The sequence below is a fragment of the Eurypyga helias genome, unplaced genomic scaffold (assembly GCF_000690775.1).
Source record: "Eurypyga helias isolate BGI_N326 unplaced genomic scaffold, ASM69077v1 scaffold1694, whole genome shotgun sequence".
Taxonomy (NCBI): domain Eukaryota; kingdom Metazoa; phylum Chordata; class Aves; order Eurypygiformes; family Eurypygidae; genus Eurypyga; species Eurypyga helias.
The window spans coordinates 81,618-96,342 of NW_010244196.1; positions in this window are offsets into that span (position 1 = coordinate 81,618).

Below are 14,725 nucleotides of genomic sequence, written 5' to 3' on the forward strand. Positions count from 1 at the left end.
AAATGTAAACTTGGATTAATGAGACTCACCAAGATGCCCAGAGCTGAACATAGCAATCAGCAATGTCCCCTGGTCAAAACACTCACCAGTTCCCCAAGTTCCTTCCCTTCGGTACCACCACAACCATCTGGCAAAGAGCACCAACTAGAGAAGCCCTCAGGCATTTCAATAGCTCAGCGTCACACTGACACCTGGTCAGCAATTATGGGATAATCAACTTGTGCTGAGGCTGATGACCCACAGAAGAGCAAGACATCACCTGTGCCTCTGGTACTTGCTTTAGAGCAAGGATAACATTTTCCTGGGGTGCCTCAAGCAGCCCCTTTGATTTGACAGGCACAAGGGCTGGCCCTGGGCAGCCATGAGAGGCTGTGCTCAGCCCCTCTTGTATTTGCTAATCACACGTTGTCCCAGATACAGCTTGCTCATGCTTGTAATTTTGTAAAAGCTCAGGCGTGATACCTAAGGGGAGAGATTTGGGGTAGCTTATCTCCTGCTGCCTTACATCTTTTATGTAGGTATTAACGTTGTGGGTCTGGTCTGCGGTTGCAGTGCTCTTCTTCCCTGGTTTAGAGAAGTTCATAATAAAGAAGGGTGAAAATGCAGCTTCTAGGCAGACTCCATGTTTTGGGCTGTATTTTTAGCTTTTCAGTCAGTCTTTTTGCTTTTTTTTCCCCATGTGTCTAAATCTTCCAATTTAGCAATCACAGCTGGTTCCTGGCCTGAACACTTTTTTTCCAGAAATGTCCTCCTTCAGCACCTTAAGTTAGGGATATTTAGATGCATTTCAGGTTGAAAAGAAGCTGCAGCTGAAAATTCAAGTGAGGTTCAGCACGTAGTCAAAATGCTGTGAATCCATCACTCAGAGGTGGTGACACAGGCACCTGAAACTGCATTTCAGTGCTGGTAGTCTGGAAAAGGCCATTTCCTTAAAAGATACCTTTGATTAAGTGTGAACCCTCACATTTCCAAGATCTCCCCTCCAGATGCTCACCCAGCTCCACCTGAGTCCTTTGGGCTGTCCCTTCCTCCTGAAAGAAACACTGGTCAGAAACTGGGATGCTTGAAAACACCATCAGCCCATGTCCGTGGCAAAGAAGATGCCCTGAAGATGCTCATGGAGGTTTCTGGATGTCAGAGTGACCCATCCAGCTAGACTCGTGGTTCACCCCAGATGAGCTGGAGGAGAACAGAGACAAAGAGGAGGTGACCAGATTAAAAACCGCTAATGGGTCACTTCTGCAGCACTGAACTTGCTCTATGAAGTCCCCCCTGGGAGGAGATGGTCTCAGATGCCCCCTACTGCTATGGCATGACCCAAAGACCTGCCAGAAGCAAAACTCCCTTGTCAGCATGCCTGCCTAATTAATGGATCTTGGTGGATCACGTTTTCTTGCTCTGCCTTGCAATCAAAATCTGGATGCAATGCTCAGCAGCTCAGCAGTGCTGATCTACTATCATACAGCTTCTGCAAGCTTTCTCCCTAGTGTGCATTAAAGCACTGGTGGATATTGGTAAAACAGATGGTTGGTTCCTGCGGGGGGGGCGAGTGGGGTGGTGTGTGGAAATCAGAAGTGCTTGCCAATATATGGGGATTTTCATGTTTTTCAGGACTCTCTTTGTGTTGTAGGAATGGGCTCCCTGAGGAAAACTTGTGACCCAGACTGAGTTGAAGGAAAGTGGCTGTGGTTTTCTCATGCAGTGTGTCTTCTGCCCACTAAATCATGCAGACAAGAAGTGAGACCCCCATCTGTTGGCCATCTATCTGTCTGGCAGGAATCTGGCCTTGCCATGATGTAAGAGGCAGACAGGGAACAGTGGGGTTTTGCTGGTTTATTATCACCACCTGAACCTCGTTGCTTAGTTTCATCTGGGGGGGTGGGGGCGTGTTGTGGGGAAACACCATCTCAAACCTAAGCTTTGACCATGCCAGACCTAAATTTAGACCCTATCCCTTTTGTTAATCAAATATGAAACAGGAAGGTGGCATAAATAGGAAAAATTCTTGGTATTTCTTGAGCGCCTTTTGCCTAGTAGCCTGTAACAATTTGCATTACCTTCTGTTTCATGTTAACCTCTGATGAATATAGAAATCTCTGGTATCCAAGACTGCTCTTCCTCACCAAACTGAGCAGTTTCATGATCACCCCGTGGGAAGGAAGGGAACCAACAGGGATGGATAAATGGTTCAGGTAGGCAGGATGCAGCCCAGAGTGTATCCGTCATACAGCCGATACAGGCACAAGCCTCTCAACCTCATTGAGTTCATGTGTGTGACTGTGCAAAGGTCTCTGCTTCTTTCTGATAAAGACAGACTTGCTCAAAATGGGTCCTGGGACCACCCTCCCCACCCTGGAAACCCTGTCCGGGATGGAGTCTGCCAGGGGGGCTCAGTGGCTCTGACACTTGTACCCAGGAGGGAATATCTTGAGCAGACACTGCTGGGTTGCATTGGAGGTTACTGCCATAGCAATGTATCATGCCAACAAGCCCCAAATCTGGCTCATTTCTTAACACAAACACTCCTGGGGTGAGCAGAAAATATTTTAAAAAGGTTGTGGCAGGGTATCAGAAGAGGTGCCTGCACTCCCAAACATCTTCCTAAAGACTTGCTGAGCTGATTGTCTCTGCTCTTTGGCTTTCCCCATCTGTAAAGGGATGTCCAGGTAGACCCAAGTATGGCTGTGGAGGCCTCAGCTGCCTCAGCTGCCTGAGATAAGAGGCAAGATGAAACCTATCATCTTCACAACGTAGAATCATATCACAGAATCACAGACTGGTTTGGGTTGGAAGGGACCTTAAAGATCATCTAGTTCCAACCTCCTTGCCATGGGCAGGGACACCTTCCACTAGACCGGGTTGCTCAAAGCCTCATCCAGCCTGGCCTTGAACACATCCAGGGATGGGGCATCCACAGCTTCTCTGGACAACTTGTTCCAGTGGCTCACCCTCTCCAGAAAGAACATCCCTCTGACCCCCTCCAGTGGCGTTTCTGGGATGGAGATAGACAGTTCTGGCTCAGCCCTCAGGAGTCTTGCTTCATTCCTCCTTCATCCCTCCCCTTCCAAGCACAAATGCTTTGCAAAATCAAAGCACTTGTCAGCACCGTGCAGCCCTGCCACAGCAGTGTGCAGATGGACAGGGGGCAATGCCCCCGTGTGGCTACTCTTAGGTTAATAGTAACGGTTAGTCAGCCTTCCCATGCTATAGATGAGGTCCTGGAGACTCATCACACTCCTTGTCCTCACTTGGCTCACACGAATTTTCCAGTTTCTCTATGTATCCTTCCACCATGGTGTTTGAAGATGGACTTGCTGCTTTCTCACAGGACAGGTGGTGCATCAGAAGGGATAGTGGTCACAGGTCTCCCTTGGTAGCCCCTGCTCTTCTCCTCTTACTCCCAAGCACAGGATCAGTCACCATACATCACTGGGCATGCCAGCTTTGCCTCCTCCTCCACCCACATCCCCAGGGCTGAAGCTCATCCTGCATCCTCAGCATCCATGGTGCAGACCTCTGCATCTGAGCCCAGCACAATGGTGTGGCTGCACCAACCTTCGCCTTTCTTCCAAGGGAAAAGGTTGCTTCAGCTTCAGTCTGATTATAAATAAGGAAAATCTTGGCCTTGCTTCATCCTGTCTCAATTCTCCCATGTCAGTGAACAAAGATTGGTCAGTGGAGGTGGGAACATTTAACTTGCTTTAAGGGAAAGCAAATATGAGTTGAACTGACCCCAGCTGCTTCACAGAAGAAAGGCAACGTGGCACAACTGAACTGCAACTTGGTGAGATGCTTCAGTAGCGTTTAGGGATAAACAGGTTTTCAAAAGCACTTGTTATGAAGGGAAACTGGCAACAGAAACAAAGTCTTTTTGTTGGGAATGGTGGGAGGAAGCTAAAAAATAACGGTGGTGGAAAACTGCACGAGCTCTTTTCTATGCCTCATCTGCTGCTTTATTAGTACTCCTAAATCTGTTTTGCTAAATATAAACATACCCAAATTTACATAAACTTCATTAAAAGCTTGTGTGTCAACTCTGCATCTTCTGTAACACACCCAGGATATGGAGAACTTCAAACTCCTCTGCAGTACAATAAGCAACAACAAGAGAAGCAAACCAACATTTTAAGGGCATTTTTGGCTTTTCCCTGCTTTATTTCCACTTGTGCCTCCAAGGCTTGTGGGTGACCTTTCCTTTGGGGTCCTTACTGCCCAAACCTGGAGCAATGCTTCCCATCTCCTAATTGTACATTAAAGAAGAGAGGTGAAAGCTTGATTAAATACCAACTGTGATAGTAATTGCTCTTCTACGTGCTTTTATTTGGCTGCTGATCCTGATGCTCATGTCCCCAGTGAGGCTGACCGGAGACACCCAGGGGACACCTCAGCAGTGCTGATACAAGACGTCTCCTTTGAGAGATGCTGGGGGACTCGGGCATATGTCGATGAGGAAGAAAAGGACCATATTTCTGGTCGGTTAGCATTTAACTAAAAACTAAAGGAGGATGTCTGGCTGGCAGTACTTTCTGGAGCCACAAGTGCTGGTTTCTCTTTAGGACCTCTTAAGGGTTTGCTGGGATTTGGGGTCACATCCCCAGTGCATGCAGTGCCTCAGTTTCTCCAGGAAGTTTAAATCCTGAGAGAGGAAGGATTTGTGCAGTTATATTGCACACCCTCTGCAGATATATAGACTGAGTATTTCCTTTCCATATCATGAGTAACCTAATTGTGAGCAGTGGAGGGGAGGAGGAGGTGTGGGGGCAGGAGCAAGGCTTATGCTGATGCACAGCTGCATCAGAACATCACAGATTCACCAAGCACCCTCCATGCCCCCTGTTGGGTCTGGCCAAGACATATCACCCTCAACCTTCAGCACAGACAGTGCTTTGAAGGCAGGCAACCATAAGGTTAGGAGCAGCCTTTCATTTCTACCCAGCATCCATCTATCAGATAGACCCAGGAGAGCTGCTTTCCCTCTCATTGCCCTTTCATCAGTGCTGGAGAAAAACTGGGGAAGGAACCAGGAGATATGTTTAGATAGCATCAAGTTCACCATTGCAATGTCAAGGAGAGCATCTGGCTAGACAAATTAAAACATATCTTCCCTTTGTCTCCCTCCCCACTGCTTTGGGGGTACTCTGGTGGGAAGAAACCTAAATTTTGTGTCAGATTTGCTAAAATACAGGTGGACAAGATGCTTTTTTTGTTCAGCAGTGAGGAGCAAGGAAAGAGGTGAGGGCAGGGGATTTAGTTCTATGCCATTCTATCAGCTGTGCATTTCCACCTTGCTTTTGCCCTTGCCATATGCCTCAAACACTGCTAGGAACAAAGTTGTCCCTTCCAAGATTGTCCCTACCAGCGCTCATCAGCAATAGATGTTCCCATTGGACCTTCCCTAGATATTCCAACTTGTGCTCACTCTTCTCCCACCTATTTTAAACTCTCGTGACAGCTTGAAGAAGAGGGTGGGCTGCTGTTGCTGCAGCTCCACCGTATGTCCTCAGCCACGCTCCTTCCCCAGCTGCCTCTGTGTCTGGGCACTCATCCAAGGCAGCCTCTTGGTTAAAGGACGCTGAGCCATGCAACCCTGAGCCTCCTGTGTAAACCTCAAACCTGGTTTCTGTCCAGAAAATCCCTCCTGGACAATGGGAGAGAGACTCTCACACATGCAAATGCTCCCAGAATAACTCAGAGTTACTTGGGATGTGTCCAAGAGCTACTTCTACAATGAGGAGGGCCCCAATCTCCTCTTGTCCCTGCCTTCACCTCTCAGATCAGGTGTTTTAATGAGATGGACTTATTTAATAAGATGGGTTTAGTAGATGGGTTTAAGAGGCGATGCAATCCCTACAATGGAGATAACTTTTCCTGCGATGTTGAGGCAGGGACAATGACCAGGATGCAGCTCCTTGTACTGTGAGCTGTTGGAGAGGGGGGCACACTGCAAGCGTCTGGCCTTAGGGGGGCACACTGCAAGCGTCTGGCCTTTGGGAAACCAAATCCTTGATTAGGGGATTAGCACTGTGACTAGTCTGCTCCCTGGAGCGCTGAAATAGGAGGAAACACCATCCCAGTAAAGGGTCTTCTCTAGAGACCTGGGCAGACCCCACTGGAGGGAAAACAGGTACCTGGGGAGCTTGATGCTCCCCAAAGAAATCTCAAGCAAGGCACAGGCTGTTATTTACGAAGAAAGTTTCTTTCTTTCCCGTGGGCTGTATCGATGTTCTTTGGAAAAAACTGTCTGCAAAACATCCTCGCTGTGATTGCTCATGCACGGGGGATAGTGTGGACACGGTCTTCAGTGATTTGTAATCCCACAGTCAGAAAACTCACTCTCTAGCATCGTGCCCCGTGTGATAACGGGGAAAAACAAAACCCTTCGCGGGAACTGGCGTCTGCAGCAAAGAGCCCTCCGGATTCCAAGTATTTCCTTTCACTGGAGTAAATTATGTTTTGTGACTATAATTAACTGGGAGGCAGCACACACTGCGCTGGTTTTAAGCTGACTCAATGCTGTCTGCGAAGCACAGTGTGATAAAACAATATTCAAATCAGCTTCTTAACCAAGCTGGCGAGTGACACAATCTGGAGACGGATGCCAAAAGTGGAGGTTTGCAAAGCCCTGGGAGCGGGGAGGAATTTCAAGGACTGGCAGTGTTTTCTTTAAAGAGCTGGTTTCCAATCTGCAGTCTCTGGGTGGGTCACGGTTTCTGAAACATGGGAGATGCTCCACAATGAGTTCCCAGAGCTTCACTGTTGTGTTATTTCTCTAGCAAAAAAAAAAAAAAGGTATGCAAAATCATCGGACACATCTGAGGCTAGAAGCCACAAATGCTGGGCAAGAGGATTTGATGAAAATGAGCAGTTGTGGCTAAAAGGATCGAGTTTTGCTGCCCACCACTCGCTCTACATGGAAATGTTTTATGTGCTGTTAAACATGCCGAGTGAGACCCGTGTGTGAGTTACATGCATGGGGCTTGGCTCTGTGTGACCGTCCTGCAGGGTTTTGACATGGTGCAAATGAAACCTGTGGACTCACCACCTCGTCCTCCTGCAGGAAAGGCATAACCAGAGCTAACTCCTGCTTTGGACTAGTCTTTATTATTGCTGTGCCTCCCAGCTAGAGAAAAGCAGTTCTATCCTTATTCTATTTAGATTTTCAGAGATGTTTGGCAGTTTTTAGGCTGTTAGCTCCCCTTCGAAATGTTTTGCCAAGTTGCTTAAACGAAAGCATCAGAAAGGTCAAGGCTCCAGAAATGCCCCCTTTTCCAAACCAGTGTATGGGTGAAACATTACCTCAAAAAGTTTTGTCAGTGGTCTAAGCATGTGGGAAGCAAGGAGAGGTGTGAACAGGTCTAATGTGGGAAATTATTTGTTGCCCTTGAGTATCCAGTTTCATAAAATCAAGGCTTTTCTTCAGTAGGTGGTGTTTAATAAGTGAGCAGTCCCACGAAGCTGACCCAGTCTGTCTCCATCTCCACATGCTGTGCAGCTCCAAGCAAAGAGCCAAATGGCAATGGTTCTGATAAGAAAACACAGTGCACTTCCCTCCCCACCACTGTGTAACACACAGGACTAGGATCATTCCCAGGGACAGTGGAGTTGAGCAAGAGGAGAGCGGGGCTACCTCAGGCAGCCTTGAGTTAATGTCAGTTATGCTGCTTTCCAGCTAAACAACCTCGGGGCTATTTAGGTATAGGTGTGGGTGCAAAATCTCTCCTGCAGCCCCCAGTGCCTGAGCACAGCCTGGTGAAGCTGGCCTCTGGGTAATTGCTCCACAGGACATAAGCCCATCTTCTCCCCAGGCTTGCCAAGGTGTGAATGCATGGGAGATAGGTCAAACTGAAAAAACCCTTCATTTAGGAGTGTCTACGTCTTGTCGCCTACTTGTGAGCTAGCTGCTGAGGTGCCTCTGACGGTCACTGGTGGTCAGGGCTGTGCTGCCGGTGGAGATGGAGAGCTGGTCAGGCCATCCCACCAGCCTCTTGGTACTCCCTGGGTACGTGGTGAAAGCTTTTCATGACGACAAGGTGACTCAATGTTGAGCATTTGCAGCTCCAGTGCCTCAGAATGATCTGTTGAAAGCTTGACTCATTGGGAGACATTCAAAGTGACGGTGGGTGAGATAATGAACCTGAAGGCTATCCAGAGAGTGCCTGGGACTGCACCAGCCCTAAAACTCACATGCTCTCCCCCTCCTTCTCTCCCTGTATGATATGGCCATACTCTCTGGTGGTGCTTTTAATAATTATTAATCACCATTTCTTGGAAAACAATATGATTCTGAATGTGGTTGACTTTTATCATGTGAATAGAGACATTATAATGCCTATAACTATGCCTGTCCTATAATATGATGCCTTTCCTTTAATGGGCTATTTTCTTGGTGCTGCATATTATTATGTTAAACCCTACAGAACTGCAAACCAGCACTCTTACCATGATTTCTTTCTACATCATAAAGAGTAAATTACAAAAAGACTGAAATTGAAATGAAACCTTTCATTTGAGTGGAGTGAAAGAAGTTTTCATTGGTCTGATGGAAAACTTGCATTTTTGTTCATGGGTAAGTTTGGAAAGTTGACCCTATATGGAACAAAACCCTGTGTTGAAGTCAGAGATTCCTGCAGAGCTGAAGGCAGCAATCCTCCACTTAGTTCTTGATGTGGTGAGGAGGCTACCTCCATGTACAGTCAACTTTGCTGACTTTGTTGGAGTGGTGGGTTTTGTCTACTTGTCAGTGCTAGTAAATATTTTAGATTCAGTGAAAATTTCATGTTCTAGATCAATATAATAGTAAACACAATTAATGTCTACAGAAATTGCAGTTACATCTGGAGAGTTTCCAGAGCAAGGAAAGGAGATTTCAGAGCTGCATTGAGGTAGGGCAGAGGATATGAGAAATTTCTGTGGAAACTAATCTGGTGGCGTTGTGCTTGTGGCAAATTCCAGAATGTGGGGGTTTGGGTCAGCCTCGGAGGAGGCTCTTGGGCAGCTCTGGGAACAGATTTGGGTGTCTTCAGCTTCAGTCCTAAGGAGCAGGTCATTGCTGCACTGTGGTCCCTGCCATTTCCAGCAATCCCACACCTGTCACTATTTATTTTTTCTTTAATTAAATTGACACATTTCCAGGAGACCACAGGGGATATTCACCTGTCTCCCACCCTGTTGAGCCTATTTAGGGGTTGCAAAGGGAGCCTGGGCACAGCAACTATCAATCCTAAACCCTTTTTCTCCTGACATGGAGTCTCTGAAGCTTCTGCTGGCCCATTACTGTCCAGTGAGGTTCCTGATTTCCCATAGTCCAGATGGGAATTAGCAGTGGCAGAAGCTGTCTGGATGAGAAACAAAGAAGAGATATAGCTGGAGGGCAGCTATTACATCCAAAAAGATAAAGAGGGGAAAAAAAAAAAAAGAAAGAAAGAAGAAAAACCTAATAAAGCACTAGCAAACATCCTGGGGGAATGGAGAGAAAGGAAATAGACTTTCAAAGAGCAGATGTGACTTGCAAGGCAAGCACTTGCAAAAATACTCTTCCATTTAGCAAGTAGTTGCAACCGTTTGTGATACTCCTGTCCTCCGGCTGTTTGTAACCGTGCCATGGCCAGACAAGGGGCCAACAGGATGGAGCATGCTGGACATTTTTCATCTTCTTCAGTGTAAAGTCTGACCTGCTCTGCTTAAGCCATGTCCTGCAGCAGTTAAAACCTACCCCCCAGACTTTGCCCTGAGGTGTCTCAGGATGGCCACTGTGTTCCTCTGATGCAGTCCTGGGAACCACAGTGTCTCCCAGAAAGACTCAAATGAAGATCTGTAGGGAATTGGTCCTAACTTCTTCCACTGCTTTCCAAAGACATGCATGGTGCGTCTGAAGCATCCTGGGCTCTGACCAGGGCACCCTCTTCGCTGCCTGTGGCACAACAGTGCTATCTTTGCCCCAGCTTTGACATCAGTTGTGATATACCGCACCCTGCCTGGCCTCCGGGATGGTTTCTTAACTTCAGGTCTGTCCAGATGGTTAGCGATAATGTATGAGCAATAATGGATTGCTTTGTGTCGCCAATCAGGATCTATTTCCCTTACTTCTTCCCTAAACGGTGAGTTCTTGAATGTGTTGTCATGACTACTGAGGAGTGAACTTGACTCACTTCAGCAGCCTTTGTTCCCTCCAAGCGAGCTGATCTAAAATTTGTCAAAGCTCTCTTGTCACCGGCCGCAAAAATATTGTATCTATTTCCTGAGAAGAGCTTCTTTTGCAAGTTTCTCTCAGCTGTATATAAAGGGCACAGCAACAGTCCAAGCCTGCCATAATGCAGTGATTTTCATGCCCCTGGGTGCTCTCAGCAAATAACTCTTGAATTGTTCCCTTGTTTCCAGCAATCTTTCTGCCACATATCAAAAGGTCAATCTTCTATGAGATCTTCTGTAATCTCTCTGCTCAGATGTGTTACAATATATACTGATCAATAGTTAAAACTGGGATCTTTTCATTTTAATGAAACCTCCACTAGAGAATAAATTCCTAAAGGGTTTTCAGGAGCACTGAAATATATATTGTGGTTTTGGCTCAAATTAATGCATGACATAATTCCATTGAAATCAATGAAACTGCACTCTGGGATGATTCCTGACTGCTTTTAAAGCTGTACAGCTATGGTTTATTGCTACCTACTGCTTACCCTTAATCTGTGTTAATATGATCTGAGCCCTTGGCCTATCATGAGGAATTCCTAAGGGCTTCATGGGAGCTTGATCTCAACTCATGTTGAGATCAGTGGACAAAAGTGAAGAGAGGAGAGTTACCCCCATGCCTAGGTGAGTATTTATGTTCCTGATCTCACTGTGATATCAGTACATGTGGGAAACAACCACATGCCCTCCTGAGGAGTGTAGAGTCAAAACAGATGATGTAGAGCTATGGCAAATATTGATTTCTGTAGCTATCAATATTAACAAAATTGAACTGTTTTGCTGCTAGGAAAGCTGCTTAGACTACCATTATTTCATGACTCAATAGATGGTCCTTTCACAACTCTTAAAAATAATAGTTATTAAATTCAAATGTGCAGGGAAAAAAAAAGAGAGGATGTACAATATAGAATTGAGGAGGAACAAGGAGAGACAGGGTTCAGAACAGTTTGCGAGACTGAAACACTCTGTCACAATGATGCTCAGACCCCCACTTTTCAAGAAAGTTTGTTGTTCCTACTGCAAAAAGGCTTCAGGAAATGTCATACCTTGAAATGGTGGTTTAGATCTCTGCAGAACAGATGAAGCCCCTTAGGAAATTCTCTTGAATTTAATAGGGATAATATAAGTTAAATCTTATTCTATAAAAAGATAAGTAGAAAGAAGAAGAACATGTCTTTAATTCCACATTTTCTTGTAGTGTTTTAGGTGCCTGGACACATATATCATCGGACCTCCTTTTGTTTATTGTGTCCAAAGATTTGTTCTTTTGACTTCTCGTTAATATTATTACCTCTATTACTACCTATTGACAAGCATATTTGCAGATGAAAACATTTTCTTTATAGCTTGCTCCCAACAGTTGTTTATTCATTTTGTTGTTTTTTTCTTCACTAAACAACTTTTCATTGAAGGATTTCTGGTTCTTCCAAAACTGGCCACCAGTGAGCTTATAAAGTTGCCATGTTAAAAGAACACCCTGCCTCACCAAAAGTCTCCAGTCTTTTTACAGTGCATTAATCCTGTCAAGATCTAAGTTTCATGATGTATATCAGAAATGCAAGCATCACTTACTATTAGCTGCATGAGGATTAGAAATGGCAGTTTTGTCACGCTCTGGATGTCCTTGGAGGATGGTGTTGCAGCACCTAACACACAAATGAAAACTTCGCTTGCATGTCCCGTTGAAAGATAGCTCAGTAATGCTCCCCCCGCATCAACTAGTGCATCAGGTAGAGCAGAGAAGCTGCAAACTCTTCCGACTTCTCACAGAGTCATCTTCCAAGCTGGAGTGATCTATTGCTCATCATCACCCATGGCATCTGCTTTCACCTGTTCTTTAGTCTTAGGTCAGGCCTTGAAGTCAAGGAGATGGAGAAAATGATTTTTCACTTCAGAAGAAGCCATGCTTTCAAAAATACTCCCCATCTTTTTGAAGGAAAAACAGGTTATCTGATGTTTGTTGCAAATTCACACCGCTCCCTGATGATAAATGAGATGGAGGGATGGTGGGACACATGGTGGTGGAACCTGAGAGTGAGATCTCCTTTCTCTTTGCATCCAAGCTTTGCTCCTCTTCCTTGCCTCAAGTCTGGAGAAATCCATAGACTGCGATCCCATTGAAAACCTGCATCTTTTTTTTGAGAGAGTACAGCATTACCAAATTTGTAATTCATTACCTGCTCTGAAAAGTCCAGCTTTGTTCCCACTTGCTTGCTTTTTCTGCTCTCTTATTAAAGTAGAGACAATTTAGAGTTGCAATATTTGTAAATGATTTAGCCCTGTGCTGTGCTGAGCCACTAAAATAATCATTGGATCTCCTTCATGTTAGGACTTCATACCAATGGGGATTTGGACATGGGTTAGGCTGGTCTTTTGAACTCCCTATTCTAGATCTTACACCCCCCACCTCCTTCCCTCTGCAGGAAAATGCAATAATCCACCTGCCCCCATTTCTGGAAATATTATCATCACTGAAGACCTTGACCACTCACTGTTAATCAATGGAGTTGGAGTGTAGCCATCAGCCTATTACTGTTTCAAGCTTCTTCAAAGCAAAAAAATGTCTGGAAAAATGAAAGGCAGAGGTGAAATACATACATTTCTCTGGTAATATTTCAGAACAAGGGCACAGCGGTAGCTTTCCTTTTTAAGCCTGTACCCTATATATAAAATATATTTGAGGGATTTGGAGAATGAAGAAAAATTAAAACAACTAAGGAGCTGACAGAATTGATTCAGAGTCTGAATTCAACATGTTGAGTGGGGGAGCATGTCTGGCAGGGATGTGAGTGCTGTCTGGAAGTGACCGGAGCATGGCAGCGTGAGTCACCATCTACCCGAGTCCTGGCTCTCCTGCAGGGAGCTGCTGGGCCAACATGCTTGCACCTGCACCTAGGACTGCTCTGAACTGGTGGGAAACCAGGCTTGGCTGCAGTGTCCTCCTGAGGGTGCCAAGACCCATCGTAAGGAGACCTGTGGGCCAGGAATTAGAACTTTCCAAAATTAAAGTCAATCCAGGGCTCAAGCTTGGGTTCTGGACACTTAGAGAGGTTTTCAGGCGTCATGTGTAGACATCCCCATGTAGATGATATGTCTTGAGGCAGTCAAAACAAGGAGGTAGAAATGCCTAACAATGGGTTGAAAGAGGGTGGAAGAGAGAGCAGCTTTCATTGGCATGATGGGATCTTGGGCTGCCTGACTTGTGCCCAGAGCTGGCCAAATGTGTACCACGCAGTTTCCTCCAGGTGACATCAGACCTTCACCTGCAAGGACACCAGCAAGAGAGAGAAGCTTGGACTAAGTCAGGGATGTGTAAAACCTCTCCATAAGTAGCCATTGCAGCACGGCAGTTATTTTAAGAAGCACGGTAGTTACTCCAAGCACGTCCGTGCTCAAGTCAGCAGATGGAAGATGCATAATTTAGAACAGGAGTGACCAGGCTAACGTTCTTCCATCTGCCTTTCAAGTGCAGCAGTAGGACAATTTTGCTCACATCAAATAAGACTCATCTGATGGCTTCACTTCCAACTGGCAAGCTGTTCAGCCCAGACCTTCAGAGGTTCTTCCCCAGGCTCTGAAAAAGGACAATCTTCTCTTTTTCATTCCGTGCACCTCTTCACTCATTTTAGTAGTAAGAATCCTAACTCAACATCAGGAGTGCTGTCCTTGTTTGGATTAGGAGCCCAGCACAAAAGCATTTGATGTTTCCCTGGGTGCAACTTTACTCTGCATCTCCACTCTGAGAGTCAAGAGTCTTTCAGAGAAGTGAACTTAATTTTAGTGCAGTTAACCAGTCCTTTCTCTTCTACAAAAGCGAATTCAATTACATGCATTTCACTGCAGATGAGCATGCACTTTATTGCACATGAACCATTCAGATGAGATTCGACATGGGAGATGGCTGGACATTTTTCACTGAAATGCTTGGATTTTTCCCATGGAAAATGCTGGTTTACATCAAAGAAAGCTTACAGTCAAAAGCTTCCAGGAAAAAAAAAACCCAAACTTAAAATTATTTTTTAATGAGGAAAATTTTATGTGGAAGACATTTAAACACACAACTTTGGAGATCCCAAATCTCTGTTCATGTGTATTGGTTTTTTCTTAATATTATTTCATGACACATCATATCATGCCACTGCATGGAAAACTCCGAGTGCACTGATAACTTCCACACTGTGCTGTGCTGTGCGCTAGCAACAGACCCCAAACAACCCAGTGAAGAACAGAGCTCCTCTGCAGTCATGCTGCAAAGACAGAAAAGCTCCATGCTCCAAGAACTTCTCACCTAATGGGAGAAACTGCGAGACAGATCATGTGAAGAGGACTTGGGGGAAAAAAGCTGGTGGTATCTCCATCCTCGGAGGTTATGAAGACTGGGACAGACAAAACCAATCCAAAGGTTGGACTCAAGACTTCCAGAGGTCCCATTCATCCATCATCTCCTTGAATCTCTCCAGACCCTCTTTTAACTCAATCTAATAAGCATTTGGACACCAAAGATGCCATTTCTGCAGTGATAAGTTTTACACAT